At 43.7% G+C, this 22,008-nt stretch overlaps 1 long non-coding RNA gene across 1 annotated transcript; it reads right to left on the minus strand.

Annotated features, from left to right (window-relative positions):
* Positions 1–2,060: 2,060 nt before the first annotated feature.
* On the minus strand, positions 2,061–9,856 carry LOC127495935 (uncharacterized). Its single transcript, XR_007925210.1, has 3 exons — positions 9,720–9,856; positions 2,641–2,765; positions 2,061–2,512 (listed from the first exon to the last, which is right to left on the minus strand). It is a non-coding gene; the product is annotated as an uncharacterized LOC127495935 (long non-coding RNA).
* Between the last annotated feature and the right edge of the window lie 12,152 nt (positions 9,857–22,008).

Below are 22,008 nucleotides of genomic sequence, written 5' to 3' on the forward strand. Positions count from 1 at the left end.
TGTTTATTGTACTTTACACAAAATAAGAAGCGTCCGTTTTCACCCTAGAAAATCACTGTAAGAGCTTCATAAAACACAGAGCAAGTGTGCATTAAAATATTATCCATAAACTCTCTCTATCTCTCTCCCTTGCATTATTATCAACATACACAGCGAAGTACACAGAAACACTCATTACAACTAACAGTAAACAAATATATAAAGACCTTTTGGGTGCCTTTTCGGGTGGTGCTTAATAAACTGGTAAACTTTATATCCGTAAATCATCTCTGATGAACTGTAATAAAGTGCTCTCACCTTCATTACTGCCATATCCAGTATCACTCTGGAGACTGTAATTACAGCTTAAAGGATTAGTTCACTTTCAAATAAAATTTTCCTGATAATTTACTCACCCCTATGTCATCCAAGATGTTCATATCTTTCTTTCTTCAGTTGAAAAGAAATTAATTTTTGATGAAAACATTCCAGGATTATTCTCCTTATAATGGACTTCAATGGCCTCCAAACGGTTGAAGGTCAAAATTATAGTTTCAGTGCAGCTTCAAAGGGCTTTAAACGATACCAGACGAGGAATAAGGGTCTTATCTAGCGAAACGATCGGTCATTTTCAAAAAAAAAAATGTAAATGTATATGCTTTATATTTAACAAATGATCGCCGTCTAAGTGCTTCCGCCAAAACCGTACTTTCATATTCTTCAAAAAGCTTACGCTGTATGTCCTACGCCTTCCCTATTCTACTTACGGAAAAAATGGAACTGGCGCTGCGTTCTTATTTGGAGGCATAGTCAGGTGTTGAAGTAAAATATGACTCTTTGAATTGGTTTTGTTCAGTGTGGATGAAGAACAACACAGAGGAGCAGAGAGAGAAAAATAATAAACTAAAGCATGATCCAAGGCACTCGAATAGAGAAACTATTTTAAAAAGCCTTTATTTCATCTTGGATGAATCTTAAAAACAGGTGACACGTACACAGACTGCACACCTACGCGTTGCGGCTGGTTTTGCCTTCGTCAGGGTGTGAGTAACAGAAACATTGAGAGTTCATTTTGAGCAGCAATTAATTAGTCTAATGACAATCACCTGGTTGTGCTATACAGGGCAGAAAGAAGAGAGGACGAGAGAAATCAAACACAGTATAATCAATAATATATATATATATATATATATATATATATATAAAAGATAAAAAATATTGAAAGAAATAAAGTATATATAACTCAGACTCCACAACTTAATGAATATAATCGATAATATACATAGTAACTTAAATTACTGAGGGAAAAAAAAAAAAAAAAAACCCACAATTTTAATAATGTCACAAATATCACAAATCAATAACCAATGTAGTTTATATTTCAAAAAAAAAAAAAAATTCCAATATGAACAAAATATTGTTTCCAAGTCTAACAGTGTAGTATAATCTACATCTGTGAATAATATATGTGTAGCATTTCATATTCATGTCACAGCTTTAAGATAACAGGATAGTAAAAAGAGAAATGACTGAAGAACATAAATCTAGAGTGTGTTTGAATATAATAATACTTGAACCACAAATGATGCTCAATGAAATGTATTTTTATTTGCAGACATGCTGTCATTGGTTTACTCTAACAATAATTACCATCTAACCAAGTGTGCAATTTCAGATTTTATGCATTTTACAGATTATATATTTTGCCAGTTTTAATGTTGTACTGCAATTTAAAAGAAACAAAAAGTTCCTCCACTAAATAAAATGGTCTGTATGAGGAAAGCAACTGTCAAGCATCTTCTTCCTACAGGCGATCACATTTAGCTTTGTTTCTCTCACACTGATAATATGGTAAACCAGGTGCCATTTCCTTCAGTTTTGCAATCACCTCATTCCTTTTATCAAAGCGCCAGATGTCTTTGAATGCAAAGGCTTTAATTCCATTATATTTTTCTAACTGTTGAAGACTGTCTAGAATGCTGTATTGTCCTAGGCATGTCTTCAAACAGGGTGAATTTACAGTGAAATAAACTACACAGTCATCGCTTTTACCCAAGATGTTTTGCAAATATTGCATCAGGCGAAACTCTGAATGTTCTGGATGAGGCTCTTGTATAGGCTTTGCAGCAATGAGGTTATTGCTCTCATAAACCTGGTCGTTGTTAATTTTATTTATCGCTTCATTAGTTAAGGTTACACCTTGAAATGTAGGATCAAGACAATTCTCCTTATTAACTCTGAAGGCTACAGCTGTCACATGTATGTTCAGTTTAGTTCAGTTCTGTCTTGTCTGCATTAGTCCTCGTTAGTCACTATGGTTTCTAATTAGTTAAGTCTTGTCAGCTGTTCCTGTTTAGTAGTCATTATCTGTGTATTTAAGTTCCTGCCTGTTCTGTGTTCTTGGTTGGTTATTGTTTGTGCCTTAGCACTCTGTTGCATATCTGCCTGCTTGTGGAATTAAAACCTTTTGTTTTCTAAAGCTACAGGCTTTGTCATTCTTCCCGTGACAACAGATAATTGATCACCACCCAACCTGGAGAACATGAAACGTTGGCAGTTTAATATTGTGTAAGACTTTGTTGATATTGTTAGATTACAATATACTAATGGATAAATCATTTTTATTACATATTGTACAAATAAAAATATTAAAATACTTACTGAGTTACAAAGTTGTTTACAATATTCATGAGGGTTTTTGGGTTCACACTCTTTGGGTCATCTACTGCAGTACAAAAATGAATCAGGCAGATCAGAAGGAGGATCCTCAGTGGTACAACGAAAACCTAAAGTGGGCAAACGCATAAAACACAAACACTTATGTACACAAAAACGTCTCGGTTACGTATGTAACCCTCGTTCCCTGAAGGAGGGAACGGAGACGTACGTCAGTAGTGACCGACGAATTGGGATATCGCTAGAGAGCCCTATCAGCTTCGAGTGAACTACAACAGGCCAATGGAGTTGGCGTGCGATATTTGCATAATGCGCACCGCCCCCGCCAGGTGGTATAAATAGGGGAGCAGATGCAATCGCACTCTGTTTTTCGCTGAGGAGACAATCTAGTCCGCACTACAGCGAGGGTACAGCAACTGTGGCGACGGGACGTACGTCTCCGTTCCCTCCTTCAGGGAACGAGGGTTACATACGTAACCGAGACGTTCCCTTTCAGTCGGTCACGTTCGACGTACGTCAGTAGTGACCGACGAATTGGGATCCCAAATAAAGCGCCACAGTATGAACCCCTTCCAGTGCCCAGCGCAAGCTCTAGCCACCCGGCGCACCAGTGGGACGGGGAAGGGGGCGAGCTTACGCCGAGAGAGTCTACTGCTGTTCCGATATACCCACTAAGTAAACTAGACTACACTGGGGAAGCGAACCCGTAGGGGACGCTGCGGAGACCACTACCCACCCGTAGGGGAGGAATTTACGTGGAGAGTACACATATGGACTGGCCGAGGGCAGTACGCATATGGAGTCCCTGGGATGGCTCCACCTGGGTAGGGGGAGACTCATCTGACAGGTGACAGCAGAGCTGGCTCTGCTAGGGAAAGACACGGGCTCGCCGTAGGGAGTTGACCGTGGACAAATACACACATGGGACCGCTCACGTGGAGGGGTCACGACATGTGGAACCCAGCCAAACGTCAACGTCGGTGACGGAGGTTTGGCCTGGCATCAGACACTCCGCAATGTCCGAGCCGAAGGGGGAGGCGGAGGAACTCGACAGGGTTCGCCAAGCGGGGAACTCGACTGGAGTAAAAAGGATGCACGTATCCGGCCCAGGGGGCGGGAGTGGCATTGCAAGCCGACACTAGAACGGGCTCTTCGCGTCTACCGGCTGGTGGAAGCGAGTACACGGGAAGATACCGGTTCTACACGAAGGCTATAGAATCTAGCGAACGTGTTAGGTGTCGCCCAGCCCGCAGCTCTACAGATATCTGTCAGCGAGGCGCCGTGCGCCAGCGCCCAGGAAGAGGCCACTCCTCTGGTGGAGTGGGCTCTCAACCTGAACGGGCAAGGCACGCCCTGGGACTCGTACGCCAGGGCGATGGCGTCCACTATCCAGTGGGCCATCCTCTGCTTGGAGACAGCCTTTCCCTTCTGCTGGCCTCCGTAACAGACAAAGAGCTGATCTGAGGTCCTGAAGCTTCGCGTTCTGTCCACGTACAGGCGCAGCGCGCGGACGGGACAGAGCAAAGCTAGGGCTGGGTCTGCCTCCTCCGAAGGCAGCGCTTGCAGGTTCACTACCTGATCTCGAAAGGGAGTGGTAGGAACCTTGGGCACATATCCAGGCCGGGGTCTCAGGATAACGTGAGAGTCACCGGGCCCGAATTCCAGGCACGATTCGTCAACCGAAAATGCGTGCAGGTCCCCTACCCTCTTGAGCGAGGCCAATGCAACCAGGAGGACGGTCTTTAGGGACAGTACTTTTAACTCGACTGATTGCAAAGGCTCGAAGGGACGACCCCGGAGAGATGTAAGAACCAGGGTCAGATCCCAAGAGGGTACAGAGGGGGGCTGGGGAGGATTCAGTCTCCTCGCCCCCCTCAAGAACCTGACGATCAGATCGTGCTTCCCTAGCGATTTACCATCAACTGCATAGTGATGTGCGGCGATAGCGGCAACATACACCTTGAGGGTGGAGGGAGACAGCCTTCGCTCCAGGCCCTCTTGCAGAAAGGAAAGCACGGTTCTGACCGAACATGATCGGGGGTCCTCTCGCTCTGGTTGAGAGGAACACCATTCGACGAATAGGTTCCACTTCAGCGCATAGAGGTTCCTCGTAGAAGGAGCTCTAGCGGAAGTGATGGTGTCTGCGACCGCTTGCGGGAGATCACTCAGAACCTCCGCGTCCCGTCCAGGGACCACACATGGAGTTTCCACAGGTCGGGACGCGGGTGCCAGAGGGTGCCCCGTCTCTGAGTCAGGAGGTCCTTCCTCAGAGGAATGGGCCAGGGAGGTGCTGTCGCGAGGAGCGTGAGGTCCGAGAACCAGGTCCGAGTGGGCCAATATGGAGCCACTAACAAGACCTGCTCCTCGTCCTCCCTGACTTTGCACAGGAGCTGTGCGAGAAGGCTCACTGGGGGAAACGCATATTTGCGTAGGCCCTGGGGCCAGCTGATTGCCAGGGCATCCGTGCCGAGCGTGCCGCCGGTCAGGGAATAGAACAACTGGCAGTGGGCAGTCTCCGGGGAGGCGAACAGATCTATCTGTGCCTCGCCGAAGCGCTGCCAGATCAGCTGGACCACCTGGGGATGGAGCCGCCATTCGCCCGGAAGCGGAGGCTGCCGTGAGAGCTCGTCGGCTGCACGGTTGAGCACGCCTGGGACGTGAATGGCACGAAGCGACCTCAGATGCTTCTGACTCCATAGCAAGAGATGGCGGGCGAGTTGCGACATACGGCGGGAGCGTAGACCACCCTGATGGTTGATGTACGCAACGGCCGCAGTGCTGTCCGAGCGGACCAGTACGTGCTTGTCTGTCAACAGCTCCTGGAAGCGGCCCAGTGCAAGACGTACTGCTAGCAACTCGAGGCAATTGATATGCCAATGCAGTTGGGGCCCCGTCCACAGACCCGACGCTGCATGCCCGTTGTACGTGGCCCCCCACCCTGTGGCAGAGGCATCTGTGTGGACCACAGCATGCCTGGACACTTGTTCGAGGGGAACTCCAGCCCGCAGGAACGAAGGGTCCGACCACTTGGTGAGGGTGCGACGGCAGTTCGGTGTCACGGGAACACGGAACGTACCGCGCTGCCACGCCCATCTCGGGATCCGGCCGCGGAGCCAGTGTTGAAGCGGCCTCATATGAAGCAATCCGAGCGGCGTGACTGCGGCTGCGGATGCCATATGCCCCAGGAGCCTCTGAAAGAGTTTCAGTGGGGCCGCTGTCCTGCGCTTGAGCGTACTCAGGCAGGTCAACACTGACTGGACGCGCTCCTCGGTGAGGCGCGCAGTCCGGGCGACCGAATCCAGTTCCATACCGAGATAAGAGATCCTCTGCCCGGGGGAGAGTTTGCTCTTGTCCCAGTTGACCCGAAGACCCAACCGACTGAGGTGAGCTAACACCATGTCCCTGTGTTCGCACAACTGCTCCCGCGAGCTGGCCAGGATGAGCCAGTCGTCGAGGTAGTTGAGGATGCGAACGCCCTGTTCCTTGAGCGGAACAATGGCCGCCTCCGCAACCTTCGTGAAGACGCGGGGCGACAGGGCCAGCCCGAAGGGTAGGACTTTGTACTGATATGCCCGACCCTCGAACGCAAACCGTAGGAAGGGTCTGTGACGAGGCAGAATCGAGACATGAAAGTACGCGTCCTTCAGGTCGATCGCTGCAAACCAATCCTGGGGACGGACGCATTCGAAAATGCGCTTCTGCGTAAGCATCTTGAACGGCAGCCTGTGAAGGGACCGGTTCAGGACACGCAGATCCAGGATTGGCCGTAGCCCACCGCCCTTCTTTGGTACAATGAAGTAGGGGCTGTAGAACCCTGACTTCATATCGGCTGGAGGGACCGGCTCGATTGCATCCTTCGCCAGGAGGACAGCAATCTCCGCCCGGAGAACAGGTGCATTGTCCAGGGACACCTGAGTGTAGTGGACACCCCTGAAGACCGGGGGACGCCGGGCGAACTGAATCGCATAGCCGAGTCTGATAGTGCGAATGAGCCAGTGGGACGGGCTGGGGAGCGCTATCCAGGCTTCCAGACACCGAGCCAGCGGGACCAAAGGCACCACAGACGCACCGGGGGTGGGGCAGCGAAGCAGAGTGCTGGAACCCGACTCGGACGGCGCAGCGGCCCGAAGTGGGGTCAGACTCTGCGAGGTGACAGTGTGAATGGGAGACGGCTGGGGGGCGGCCTCGACCATCACACTGGGACCTGCTGGCGAAGTGAGAGTGGGCTGCGAGTGGCAAGGCGGAGCCTCGCGCGCTGACAGCCACAGTCTCTTGTGACCTGGAGGATTGGGAAACTGCTCTTTTTGTGATGAAGTGGGTACCGCTGGACTCCGGAGAGCCAGCGGCGGGACAGACAATTTCACAAATTCCCCCCGGCCCTCCTCCGGGGGTGGGAGAGACGATGGAGTCCTCTCCCGAAGAGCAGGAACCTTCCCCTCCAGGTCGCCCGTCTCAGGGTCGCGTCTTCCTCGACCTCTTGCCACCTGGCTTGGCCTGAGCGGGCTGGGCGCCGCGTCCGCGACCGGCACCCTGCTGTTTGGCTGGTGTAGGCTGCTGCTTTGCCAACTTAGCAGGGGCGGAGGACGACGCAGGCGGGTGCCCTCGGCGACGAGCGGGCTGAGGCTGTGCTGCCGGCGGCGGGGTGGAGGCAGCAGCGGACCGCCGGGGCAGGACGTGTTTGATAGCCTCAGCCTGCTTCTGGGCGGCAGAGAACTGCTGGGCGAAGCTCTCTACCGCGTCGCCGAAAAGGCCGACCTGTGATATGGGGGAGTCCAGGAACCGATATTTGTCGGTATCCCTCATATCAGCAAGGGTCAGCCAAAGGTGGCGTTGCTGGACCACAAGCGTGGCCATCGCCTGACCAACAGAACGTGCCGTCACCTTAGTCGCCCGGAGGGCGAGGTCCGTGGCGGCACGCAGCTCCCCAAGCAGCTGCTGGTCAAGACCTCCCTGGGGCATTTCCATCAACGCTTTTGCCTGATGAACTTGCAAAAGGGCCATGGCATGCAAGGCAGAGGCAGCCTGTCCGCAGGCTCTGTAAGCTTTCTCTGTCAAGCCTGACGAGAATTTACAGGCCCGGGATGGGAGACGCGGCTCACCGCGCCAGCCAGAGGCCGTTGGACACAGTTGCATCGCAACAGACCTCTCGACTGGGGGAATCCGCGTATATCCCCTAGCCTCCCCGCCATCCAGGTTGGTGAAGGCGGACGAGGGACCAGGTCTCGCACGAACGCTATAGGGCGTCCGCCAGGACCTGGTCACCTCATCATGCACCTCCGGGAAGAAAGGCATCGGGGCGGGGCGCTGGGGACCAGCGCGGGCCGCCCCGAGGTACCAATCATCGAGCCGAGAAGGTTCGGGACACGGTGGAGGGTTCCAGACGAGCCCGACCTTCTCGGCAGCCCGGGAAAGCATAGCCGTCAACTCAGGATCAGGCTCGGACAACGCTACGGTCCCGGAGGGAGGTAACGCAGCCGAGTCTTCATCTCCCGAGGACTCTGGCTCACCTTCCGATGCCGCGATCGACATGCAGTCATCCGCCGGTGCTCCGAAAGAAACGGCTGGTCGCTCCGTAGAGGGACCAGCACGCTCAATCGGTAACACCACCGGTTGCAGTGAGGTAGAGGGGACAGGGGCCCGCGGAGCGGAGCTCGGCGGGGAAGCCCTGACCGTGATCCTCAGATCACCCTGCCTACACGCCGGCGCACCGTCACCCCGGCCGAAGCCAGAGAAAACGGCGGCACGGGGCATAGGGGAGGGGACCCCCGCTCCCTGAGAACCAAGGAACGAGAGTCTCGATCTCAACACTGCAATAGTCATGTTCCCACAGTGAGAACATGAACTATCCACAAAAGCTGCTTCAGCGTGCTGAACGCCCAGGCACGTGATGCAGCGATTGTGGCCGTCAGCGGGGACCAATGAACGACCGCATCCAGTAACGCACAGACGAAATGACATCTTGAAAAAGACGCAGGGTTCGTCTGTGAAGCTCTTTTAGGAGGGGAAAAATTCAGCTCTCTTGTGCTGAAGCACACAGGGAGTGTCACGATGTGTTCGGGTACACCACTCCCCGAACACAACGGAGGAACCGGCCCAAATCGCAACAGACCACAATGCTGGGAAATGGAAATTGAATGCTGTAAAAACAGCAGTTGAGAGCTTTAAGCTCAGGCTCCTCGGAAGCTCGCGACCTCGCTGGAGTGCCGTTGCACCAACACAAGAAAAAGAAATTTTCCTTTTTTTTTTGGCTTGAAGAATTCACTGAAGTCTGAAAGCTGGAAACACACTAGATGGCTCCGAAGCGAAAGACAGAGTGCGATTGCATCTGCTCCCCTATTTATACCACCTGGCGGGGGCGGTGCGCATTATGCAAATATCGCACGCCAACTCCATTGGCCTGTTGTAGTTCACTCGAAGCTGATAGGGCTCTCTAGCGATATCCCAATTCGTCGGTCACTACTGACGTACGTCGAACGTGACCGACTGAAAGGGAACCCCAAAATAGCATCCTGAATGTTAAGAACTGAATATTCTTTGAGTTCTTATTTATTTGTTTGTTTGTAACTTGAGTTACAATTGTTAACAGAGGATGTCTGTTATTTCATGTACTGATCTTCATGAACTCTGGTTGAATGACAAGCATGTCAAAAAAAAAAAAAAAAAAGTGTTGGTGAAAGCTAACTTGATGTCTCCAAAACAGAATGACACATTTTAATCATTCATATTAAAATCTTCAAAATTCTGCTGGTGTATCAAAAGCATTTTCAATTCAAATGAGCTGAAAATATTAATCTTTCTTTATAGATACTCCTAAATTCTAAAAGTATTGTTACTATATTTACATCACATTACACAAGTATTTAATCAAATAACATAAAATGTTACTTGCAATACTGTAATACTGTCATGATTTTTGTATTCAGTTGTTTCTGCGAAAAAGAAGAAATTCTACAGATTTGCTATTATTATTTTTGACAAAAACAGTATGTAGTAAGTAGTAAATAAGTCAAAAGGAAAAATAGTAATGTGGCATAAAGTGATGAAGAAGTATGAATATGACTTACCATTTTATCTGTTGCTCAAGTCAGGAGGTTCAGAGATGCTGTGTGAGTCTGCAGTGAAGCAGGAGTGATGAGGAAGAGGAAGAAGATGGTTTTTATTCTGACACTCGACCAGCCCTCTTCTTCAACACCATGAAAACACCAATTAAAATGCTTTACAGTTGCATCACTGACTCCTTTAATAATGTCACTGAGCATCTTTGTGTCTCACCATATACAGTGTTTGTTGGACTTCCTCAAAATGGCCAATAAGAAATAGAACAAAGAATAATTCCTCCAAGGGTAACACTTTGTAATAACTTTAATTAATACATCATTACAGTTTTTTTCAATTGCTAACATACTTTTGTCCAATCTGTAGTCACATTTTCAAAACTCTAAACACATTTAGCAGAACATCCGTCTGTTGTGGCCATACCATTAACACAATTCATGTCATTTTCACACAAAATGCAGTCTATTAACACGTTTCTAAAATGCTTACATTTTCTTTTCATATAAGCTTACCCCATACCAAAATCATGGATCTTTCTCATTTTATTTGCAAATGCTTAAACACATGGTGTATTGGGATAATGTGTAATTCATGTGTTGCATTCATTGGTTCCCATTCCTTGGAGCTAGTATTTAAGTCATGTCATGTGATATTCACCAATGAATACAACCCATGAATTAGGCACTTACAAATACACATTATCCCAAGTGATTTCCCTTGTCATTAAAGAGCATATTGCAGTATAATTTTTTTTTCGAACTGAATACTTAACCTACGAAAATACCATATGAAAAGTTAATGCAGGATTTACGGGCAGGGCCACATTAAGACTATAAGGGGCCCCTGGGCTTTATAATTAATCGTTTAAAAGACCACGATCTCAATTCAAACACTCACGCAATCTTATTCATAAATGACAATGATTCGACTGTGTCTATTAAACCTGACAAAATCACACAGGAACATTTAAATCTGTGTAGGTGCTGCTGCTGACCCACAGTTGTCATGTAACAGCTCAAACAAACGAACACACACACACACACACACACACACACACAGTATCATTCTTTCTGAGTACAAATGTAGCGCCCCCTACGCTCTTAGGATTTACCACGCCCCAAGTTCTGTTACGGTGGTGCACCGGGTTCTGGTAATATGTCTCTCGACAAGTAATATAAATTATTACACACCTCTGATATTAATAATAGTTATAAGCTAAGCCTAAATTTTCTCTGTTTGGTAGCCAAATAGATGCTGTAAAAAACACCTATGTTAATGGACTTTACACTACAGGCAAGTATAATTCACTACACCAGATGAGTGAGTGCAGGTGTAGTTAATCAGAATGCCGGGGAGAATGAACGCGTGGGCGGAGTGGGCTGGTCTGGTGACGATGGGCAGACTAATGTCTGAGATGGTTGCAACTCCGTGACAGTACCCCCTCCTCCATGGGCGGCTGCTGACGTCCAGATGGTGTGACGAAGTGGCTTGCCTTGACCTCTAGGTGCTGGATGATTTGGATGATCAGAACGGAATTGGGTGAGAAGAGATGGATCAAGCACATCATCACGAGCAACACAGTTTAGTAATACTTCAGCTGTATTTTACAAGTACTTTGGATGTATTGCACTTGTACTCCAGTCTTCTATCTATTTTATAGGCTATTTTGTGTCCAAAAAACTGCATTTTTCTATATGTAACAAAAACTGTAGTATTGCTACTAAAAAACTGCAGTAATCTTTTGTAAGGGATATTTCAAAAGGGTTTTGAGTAATGATGACATGACCAAAATTGTTACAATTGTCTCCCCTACTCATGACGTCATATACCTCCTCACACTATCAATAAATCGGCAAGGAATAAACACATAACACAGAACTAATGAATAATGGATAACATGAAATACATTGGCTACAATAACACTATACTGTCTGTGGTTCGGCCTGATCCGTCACAGATCTGTCACAGATCCGTCAGAGATGCAGCTCGACGAAAACGTGAACTGTGTACAGCAAGTCTTGTGTTTTTTTGTTTGTTTGTTTGTTTTGTTTTTACATTTGCTAACTACCAAATCAGTCGTGATGAAAAAAACGCTATATCACATAATGTTAGTGTGGACAGACATTAAAGGTGCAGTAAGTGGTATTTGAACAACGCTGTTGGACATTGTTGATATGTGAAATCAACCCAAACAAACCCACCCCTCTCTTCATTGCTCCACCTCCAAAACTCACACTCCAATTCTCACCACCCTGCTCTGAGTCGGCTTTGAACCACTGCCCGATCGCTGATGGCATGCGAGGCGAGTGCACTATCAATGACGCTAAACACCTCATTCTCTAGCAGTCATCAGTGTGCAGTGGTTTAACTGCAAAACTATCACTATCTAGCCACTGTTACACACGCAACGCGAGTGGATGTCTGTTTATAACAGCTGACGCGCAACAAAATGCTTCACCAAAAATAAAGCGCAGTTGATGAACAAACGACAAGGAAGCACAAAACAATGCACATGAACAACAATGAACATACACACGAGTAAATACAAAGTGTTTGTTGTAAGTCGCAAACAGCACAGCAGCTCCAGACAATCAAAACCCAGTGTTACTCACATGATAAGCGGGATCAAAGCAGTTTCCAGGCCTTCCCTCTTAGCTCTCTCCAGCACTGGAAAGCTTTTCTAATATAAACTGGGTCCTAAAGAGCTTGCCTAGTCATAAACATTCATTCCCGTAGTAGCCTATTCTTTTGAGCTGTTTTGTATTGTGTCCTATTTCTCGTTCTGCAGTTTTTTTCTTATTATTTTTAAATCTCCCTCTTGCTCGTTCTCTCTCCTCGACCGTCATACGCCCCCCTCATGCTGATTGGTTAGATGTTTGTTGTTGGTGTCGGCCCAACTAACTTACAAACAGTGGATTTCAAATATCACTGAGTTCCCCTTTAACGAGTGTGACATAAGCCTGAATCAAAGCTTATCAGTTTCTGTTATTATAAGTGTTCTGCTTATAAGTTTCAATACTCCTAGAATAAATGACCAATACTAGCTTTGCTGTTGTCTGATACATGATAATAATCTGTACAATATTGTGATCTGAGCACAGTACATATCGTTAACTAACACCGGTCTCCTGCCCTGTTTTCCACTGGTCCTCACACCACAACTCAATTTGTCTCCTCTCACCGTTGTTCTGTCTAATCCTGGCCTGTCCCTGCTCTCTTGGCCGCATAGCAGACTAACTGTATGTCTGTGGTCCGTCATACGTAATACATACATTTACAATTTCCTCAGCGTCCGAACTGTCATTGCGATCCATTGTTTTCCTATTGTTTATATTGACCGCACTCCCTCCCATTACTTCACTTCCGGTTTGGAATTTTTCAAATACGGCAGTATATTTTTTGCACAAAAACGACTCCAAAAGCCTCCATAGTGTATTTATAAGTATATTTTAAAGTTGGGGTATCACACATAGTTTCTGCCAATCTCATGTTAATCTTGCATCCTTCATATCTCCAAAAAGTTTAATCATATTTATAAAAGATACATACACTGTACCAAGTATTTCCGAAAACAGCCGAGTGACTGGAGGCGTGTCGTTGTGAGCGGAGCTAATGAGCGATGAGCACGCGCAGCTTTTGTGTAGAGATCGTCTGCAAGCTGTCCAAGGTCAGCTAAACACACTACTCATCATCGCATAATTTTTCTCTAAATTCTGCAAATTCAGCAACCCTCTGTTACTGGCACAGCAAATTTAGATCTACCCAAATCTTGGGTTTACTAGTTCATTGATTACTCAGTATGGGGCTATTATATTTTAAGCCGAATTTCCGCCACAGGAACTTTCCCTAGGAACTAGGTACTTTGGGGTGGTACTCAGTGTGTTTCGACCTCAGGAACCAGGGTCTAAATGAAGTTCCGGATAAAAAATTCCCCCTCACAAAGTACCTGCTCGCTAGGTAATACTTTTTCAAAGTTCCGGAACTTTTGGGGGTGGGACTTGGGTGCTGAACATGTCGATTGGTTGAGTTCATGCAGCATTTTGATTGGTTGACTCCACGCAGCATTTTATTTCAACCACCGTTTTTCTAAAGTTTGTTGCAGTGCGTGCAGTCATTTTTATCACCTTTGTCATTCTTTGATTTGAGTGATTCCTTTTGTCTTTATAATGGCATTAAAGAGTGTTACTGTTTATGTTGTTGTTGTTGTTGTAGGTCTTGAGGGCAGCAGTGATGCCAAACTAATCAAAAAGCCTCTGGTCTGTGTCTGTGTGTGCAATATGTAGATCAAAAGCAAAACTGCAAACTTACACCAACATTTAAAACTAAGTAAGACAAGTTTAATTCACATGCCAAACATAACATTATGACTCACCCTGGGCTGCAAATGTTGTGAGTCTACATTAATCGATGATGTAATTCAATATGATGTAAATTCCTGCATCTTTCATCTCCTTTGAGTTGGGCGTTTAGCACCTGATCAAAGAGATTTGAGTTTTGATATTTTCCTGGTATAGAAAAACAAAGATTTCAACACTTTTGTTTTTATTTATTACAAATCATTTATTTGCATTTTCATGAAGTATTATAATCATAGGTATTAATATTCAACCTGTAGGTTTCTATTGATATGGTTTTAATACGACTTCTTGCTGGTTAACCATTCTAGTCTTTAAAAAACACTCAAACTGTGATTTTGAAGAAAACAACCAGCAATAAAAAGCCTAAATATAGTAAACATTTAAAAATGAGGTAAATAAGGAAGCTGGTGTCAGATGTTTCTAGTATCTAGAATCTTTTTTCTTGTATTTAGAGGACTTACATTTACTTAGCAGTTGTGCAAACAGGATCTCTAGATGGAATGTCAACACTTTAAAATCATGAAGTTAGGCTATTTTTAGTAGCTAGTAGTGTGAGACTAATTTCAGTAACTCAGCCTTGACTCTTGGATTGCTGAGTTTGTGTGTTTACCGTTTTATTGCCCCATTTATCATCGTCCTTTGAGGTGAGCCCTCATCTGCTGCCAGCCAAATATCAACAGATGCCAAAATGATGGTTATTTCTAACAGTACCAGAAGTGGGAGTGTTTCCTTCAACTTCACAAGGCTGACATTCATTCTCACTCACACAGCTGAAGAGGGGAACATGCGCTACAATCTTCTTTTCCTCACAGTTCTTTTGAGGATCTTCCATGGTTTAGTTAGATCAAAAGATTTTTGAAAAGCTTTCATTGAACAGTTCTTGCTCCAGTTCTCCAGGCAGTCCAGAATGTTACAAGAGCTCAACTCATTAAGGCAGGATTTAACACAGGGAGATTTGTAGGTGTAGAAGATAGTACAGCTCTCCACTTATCCTTTACGCTCTCCTGTATACTGAATCCCATGTTTTAACACCTGCCACAATGAAACCTTTACCTTTGTAAATGTAACTTAACTCGTGTGTGACCAGCAATGGCTTCTGTGAACTGCAATGAACAATAATCACGTGGTTCACTATGACATTTATAACTACTTGGATCGAAATACAAATTAAAAAGGGAATAAACACAGTTTCCACACAAATCCATCATATTATGGAGTTACCAATGATTATATTATGCTGACTCATCGAGTTAAATGTGTCGCAACAATATTCAATCAGCTTCTTCAGATGCTGGATGGCTCAAAATAAATGAATTTAAAACTTTCGTACACTTTTCAGAGGGTTTTTTAATCTATATTTCATCAAACTGATGTTTTATTAACAAGGTTCGGAAGGAACAGGTGCAGATAATTAACCTAACTTGCTCAGGTGGAGAGCATTCAGTTAATCAGTGCAACCATGACAAGAGGTATAAATACAGCAGACTTACCTCTGTTCTTACCTCTGTTCGTCCGACAGTTCATCAGCATCCCTCCTCCACCCCTTCTCCTCACTTCAGTTCTATCTACTTCTATCACAACGGGGGGGGTACTCTGGGTTCAGGCCAAAATTTTCTGGAAACGGTATTTTTTCTTGGAAACGGTGTGCAACTGGGTTTGAGATGTGTTTTCTCTTGTTTGGTGGGTGTGTCAAAAATGTAAACCCAATCAGCATACATGTATATAAACCATGCGGTATTAAAGAGACAGCTCGCACAATGGGTCCAAGTAAAGTCGTTTACAAATGTGTTCTCTTTTATTCTGGACGGCAAGGGCAGTGACTGTAACATCGAGCGTATTTTGCAGTATTAAACACATATTTATACCAATTTCATCAGGCTCTGAAAATTCTTCAAAAAGAACACAAAGAATGGCCTTCTCAGCTGCCATAGTTGCAACTCTTGCGTCAGGGTGTTCAACGCACCACCGTTTCCGTTTAAAAAAAAAACAATAAAATTTCTCAAGAGCAATTTTTAAAGGGGACACAAATAATTATTACAGTTCACACATATGCTTATCACAATGTTAGTTGTAGTTGGTGTGGGTGACTTAGTATTAGGGCTGTCGCGATAACCGCAATATCGTAATACTGCGCTATTGACGAGCCAACCACAGAGGACGGCAAAAACCGCAGCAACCGCAATATTTGCATGTTTTCTATTTTTTAAAAGGTTATGTCCTTCTCATTTTACACTTCATCCATGTGTACTAAAAAAAAGTTAATAATGATAGCATAATATGTACCATGGTAATTTGTACAGAGGCTCCATAGATTTGCACTAAACAAGCCTAAACAGACAGTTGGTGCATTCTAAACGAGCGAGCGCCCCCTTTGCGGCCGATGTACACCCTCGATGCCCACTTTTGCTGAGCCCGCACTGGTGCGAGCTCCACGGCAGACTTCTTCCCAACAGTCAAAGCGACATTACGTCACAAAAGTGTGGACTCATAGGAAGGCCGTGAGTATTTAGGGTGCCATTTGGGACAGGGTCTCCAAAGGGCCCTTCGGAATGAAGGATTTCGAAGGGTACAACTGATGGACACTTCAGGCCCCCATGATCCTTTGCCCAGGGAAGTTGCTTGACGTCACAGAATAGGTACAGGAGGTTAGATTTTACCTATAAATGTATATATAGTATTTTTCTATACTACTTTAATATTTATACGAGCTAGATTTGGTAGACATTATTATAGTCAAAATGACATTGTACTTCAACAAAAAATACTTTACAGCTCCCTTTATCAGTCCATTTAAATGTTTCAAATACATAAACACAAATATACATTATATTTAAAGTAAAAGACCGGCAGTAGCTTATAATGTTACTAGCCTACAGTAAATGAATGCGTATTAATACAAAGAGTAAACCAGGGGGGAAAAGACGAAGGTGCCTCCTTGATTGTCTCGTTAAGATGACGCTGAAGTGCGTTCCAAAAAAATAGTTTTTTTGACCCCTACACCCTTCATCCCTTCGAAGCTCTCACTCCGGAGGGTAAACCTTTTTAAGGGATTAGGACATAGGGATGAGCCCTTCCGAATGGAACGCAGGGAGTGAATGTGAGAGAGATCGACTGAGCGCGTGCGATTACCTGCGTCTGTCCTTCAGGCCGAGACATATATTCGTGAAAAAAGGTTGTCGTCTCCAAGGATAGAAATCTCTCCCTTAGCATCGACGCATTACTGGTCAGCTGAGCCTTATAAAGTGGCGCTCAAAGTTAAAATGATTTCAACAGCTTGTTTCATTACATCTATCTTTAAATGAATGAACTGTTTAAAGACAATGTAACTGAACTGACTGACAGCCCTTCTGGAACGCGCAGAGATGAGTAGTTCTGAAATATGAAATATCAGCAGAAAGTCTCTTGTTTAGTCAGATTCAAGGATCGGAACTAACTATTATACATATAACAATAGCCCTACGATCTTACTGTCAGGTTTATGTTCTGTGATGTAGACCCTTATTTTGACATTCTCTTTTGTTACTGTTCAACGCTCTATTTAGTTTCGTTATTGAATATGACCGCGTGTATATATATATATATATATATATATATATATATATATATATATTTACTGTTAAAAAGGTTGTATCTATGTCTGAGAGACTTGCTCTGGCAATCAGCCAATGTCAGAGCATGCTGTCATAAAGACGCTATACTCCGCCCATTTCCAGCAGGTGGCGTTGATTAGCTTTCTCTGAATATAGCTCCTCATGGAGCGGGTGCAAACAAACAGATCTTTTGCTTCCTTCACGTTGGGTGATGTGTGCATATATAGTATGACACAAACCACACACATACTCACTCAAATGTACTTGCACTTATGTGCTCAGAGTTTATTCACACTGTGGAATTAAGGTGGTGAAATAAAGCAAACAACAAAGAACTTTCATGCTGCTTCTTCATGTCTCTAACCGGACATCTGTGGTGAACTAGTCCCCCACTGGCAATCCTTAAAACTGGTTGAAGACTTCATCAGTTTTCTTTATATACTGTACACACATATATATATATATATATATATATATAATTACATATGGCGGTAAAACCGCATATCGCAAGGGAAAATTCTTAACCGCGACAGCCCTAGTATCCAGCTATCGTAAACAAGCTCCCAAACAAGCTAGGTAACATTATAATCGCTAACATAGCGGACTCATGGGAAAAATTCATCAGTTATCAACATTTTTTTTGTTGTTGTTATGACTAATTACTCACCATCATCTGTATTAAAGAGAAAATAATCACTTCATCCGATGTTTTTGAATAAAATGGCCTTGACAGCCTACTTACTGGAGGTCTTCAACTAACATTACTGTCTGAAAAACTGGGCTGCGTTCAGCCCCGACAAAACGTTGCAAAACATTTTTTTAAATGGAAACGGTGGTGTGTTGAACCATAGATATACATAATAAAGGCTAGATGTCTTACGGCGAAGTCTCTAACGTCATCACCGGCGGCCATCTTGTCACAGGCAAGCTTTCTGGCGGGCTCTGTGGTACCTGATGTAAGGTGAGTGATCTGCACGAACACAAATACTCTTATCTCGCTGAAATCTTGACGGATTTACAAATGGTTTGGTTTCTTACAAACGTTATTAACGTGGCTATAATTCTGGATGCTTGAACATGTTGAAATTGCAGCTTTTCTTTTCGAAAAACGACTTAATCGTGCAGCATAGTTGTGTATCACGGCTACTTGCGCAAGTTATCAAGGCTGAGACCACAATCGAGCTGTTCAATTATATAGGTTTTACTGACACCAATAACGATTTTATGACAACTAATCTTTTGTCTAAATTACAATCTTTGTGGATGTGGTTGTAGTTATTAGCTGGCTAATAACAAGAAGCTTTGAGTGAGACCTAGTAGTTACAGTTTAGCTGCTACCCAGCAATTTTACATCAGTGGGAGAGGCAGAATTGCTCTTTCTTTTCAATATAACTTAAGTTGCACATGATTTCCAGTCGGTTTGGTTTGTTAAAAACATCTTACATTATGATACAGGAAATTGCTGGCTTTATAGGAGAAGATGCCAGACTTTTGTGCAGCCTATGGATGCTCCAATCGCCATAGTCTCAAAACGAAAGCCCGTGGGATCACCTTTCACCTGTAAGATATGACTATAATATGATTATATTTGGGATAATCGTTAGTTACTTAGTGGATGTATGTACAATACAGGTCCTGTTACACAGGAACAGCGGGGCTATGACATAATAGTATTACAAGATTGTTGTTGACCCAAAGCTTTTTACAAGTTTGTTTACACAATCGCAGAATGTTTCTTTTGGACACCTTTTTTTTTTTTTGTAACAGTGATCTCTGAAGTAGGCACAGTGCAATGTCGAGGGGAAAAGCCTAGTAAATGGCCCAACCCTGAAGAAGTTAAAATAAACATGTAATAATTCAAATTATTTTATTATAATAGTAATATTCATATTATAAAAGTGTATATATATCTCATGTTGCCATTCTGTACACTGAGTTTTAGTAGCCTATATATTGATTTAACATAAATACCTTGTGCGTGTGTATATTCATTGCACCTATCTGTTCTGTTCAATGTTATTTTCATATGGAAGTCCATGGTTATAATTATTCATAAGTATGCAGTGTCATAAGTACATCTCTGACGTTTATAACAAACCAAACAGTTTGAAAATTAGTAGAAAATTGAGCAAGTTATGGTTATTTAAAAAGTACATGCACCATTTAAAAACACAATGTTACAAGTGAGCGAGCTGACTGTTACAAGATGGCCGCCAGGTGCGGACATCGACCTCCATTGGCCAGCAGCGCGGATGAGACATCTAGCCTTTATTATGTATATCTATGCGTTGAACACCCTGTTCTGATGACGCAAGAGTTGCAACTATGGCAGCTGAGAAGGCCATTCTTTGTGTTCTTTTTGAAGAATTTTCGGAGCCTGATGAAGTCGGTATAAATACGGGTTTAATACTGCAAAATATGTATAGTACTTTTATGTTACATTCATACCCATTGTGCGAGCTGTCTCTTTAATACCGCGTGGTTTATATACATGTAGTTGCTGATTGGGCTGACATTTCTGACAAACCCACCAAACATGAGAGAACATATCTCAAACCCCGTTGCACACCATTTCCAGGAAACATGTCGTTCAACCCGGAAACCGTAGCAAAACGTTGCACACCGGTTTGAGCTTGAAAGTGCCCCTGATCACTGGCCTGTTGCACAAAGCCGGTTTCAGTTGCTACTCAGGTAAGTTCAAGATTAGTTTGAGTAAACTCTGGTTTTTCGGGTTTATGAAGTTTGATTGGTTTTTAGCGGGGTTCGTTGCTATGGTAACTTACGCTACATGGCTAACCTGCTCTGGAGCAGGTTTTATTCTGAGTTAGAGATCACAAACCCAAACTCGACCAATCAGCTGTGTGTAAAGTGACATGTATCTGATGCAATAAAGCCACTCCCCCTGTATCTCTCACTCCAAATTAAATCAGTTTATAGTGAAAACATTTTAGAGACAAAATTTCTCAACATTTGCTGTTAATTATTCATTATATTTATATTAAATAAATTAAAATGATGAATAATTCATGACATTCATATAATTAGGCCTATTATATTAATTGACAATATTAAACTTTGCTTTTAAATTAAAATAAATTTAATACATGCATAATATATAAAGCTTTTAAACAGATTAAGCTTACATGTATTCTTTTGAGCTCTTTGTGAAACTATATTAATTATTTGGTCTATTGGGGGTGGCGGCTACAATTATAATAATGTTTGAGCAGTAAAATTTCTGTGACACTATTTATCAGCATGATTGGTTTGGCCTTGTGCAAGCAGCAGTTGTGATCAATATTGCAAAGTGTTGCAGCGCCTTGCAGTATGTTTGACACTTATCTTTGTACATGTGAATGATCTGGCATTAAGAGTCACCACAAGTATTTAGTCACACTCGGCTTCTGTGTCAAAACGTCAAATGAATGTGTGAAATTTCACTGAATGTGTGAGCAGGGTAGAAGAAGCAGCCTCTATTTGCTCTGTTGCATGCTTATTTAGAAGAAAATACAGTGTAATAAAAATATTCATTTTTATAAACAATATTTTGCAATATAGTGCTTTGAGAAACCATTACAATATAATAGACTGAACTACTGTATACTTATGATGGAGATTAATATGCTTTTGAATTAATCACTTTATTACTAGTAGAACAAAAATTTTAAACAAAACATTGTTTTGTCACAAGAGTTTTGTTTAAAGCACTTACTGTAATTTACATTTATTTATAAGAATTTATTGTTATGCCTGAAAAAGTATACACACATTTTATAATAAATATTGTTGCAATCAACAAAGGACAATAATACTTCAAAAAAGTGTATTTGGTGCAGAGTTATAGTTAACTAAAACCATAAAAACATTGTTGTACTTGAAATAAAATAGGCGATGTGAGGTGCAAATCATTCATTGACATGCCAGCATTTGATAACTGAAGCAAGGCAAAGCAGGTATATTTATTTATCACATTTCATGCACAATGGTAATGCAAAGTGCTTTACATGAAGAGGTTAAATATTCATAAAAGGTGCATAAGAAACCAATCATTCTTTAAGGCAGACCAGGGCTGTGTCTGAAATCGCCCCCATACCCTTAAATAGGGCACTATTTGAGGGGACAGCCATTTGTAGTGGTGTCCGAAACCATAGTGGACGTTATCGAGTGCACTCATTCAATCCCACCGCAATACAACTGATGGACGCTCAATGGCTAGCGAATACCCATAATGCACTGTGAGAGTTGCGTGCTGAATAAATTCCAGCATCTCACTTGAAGATAGCGCCCGCAGCTGAATCATCTCTCCAACCATTTTCCAGACTGCAAGTCCAATGTAGAGGTCTGAGTGG

The sequence above is a fragment of the Ctenopharyngodon idella genome, chromosome 15 (genome assembly GCF_019924925.1).
Source record: "Ctenopharyngodon idella isolate HZGC_01 chromosome 15, HZGC01, whole genome shotgun sequence".
NCBI lineage: Eukaryota > Metazoa > Chordata > Actinopteri > Cypriniformes > Xenocyprididae > Ctenopharyngodon > Ctenopharyngodon idella.